We start from the raw sequence: 334 nt of genomic DNA on the forward strand, positions 1-334 counted from the left end.
TTCACTTCGGTTTTTGCCATCTTATCAACACATCTTATCAACAATTCTAAACGTCAGCTACGTGGACCATTGCCTATACATATTATTTCAGGGTGAGTCGCCAACAAATTATATCTGTTTAAACAATGTCACACATAATGTGCTACTGATCGTCGGCAATTTTCCAATATTGCATGGTTAATAGATCCTTAAGGACTTGCAAATAGTGTTTCCGTTATTTTGTTCAGCTGCTAGCTCGATTACTTGCACTTCGATCGGGCGCAGCCGAAATGCATGCCGACATGTATCATAATATCAGAAAACATTTTCCTTCCTGCAATAACATATTGCATCC

The sequence above is a fragment of the Plasmopara halstedii genome (assembly GCF_900000015.1).
Source record: "Plasmopara halstedii genome assembly, contig: Scaffold_2364, whole genome shotgun sequence".
Classification (NCBI taxonomy): Eukaryota; Oomycota; class Peronosporomycetes; order Peronosporales; family Peronosporaceae; genus Plasmopara; species Plasmopara halstedii.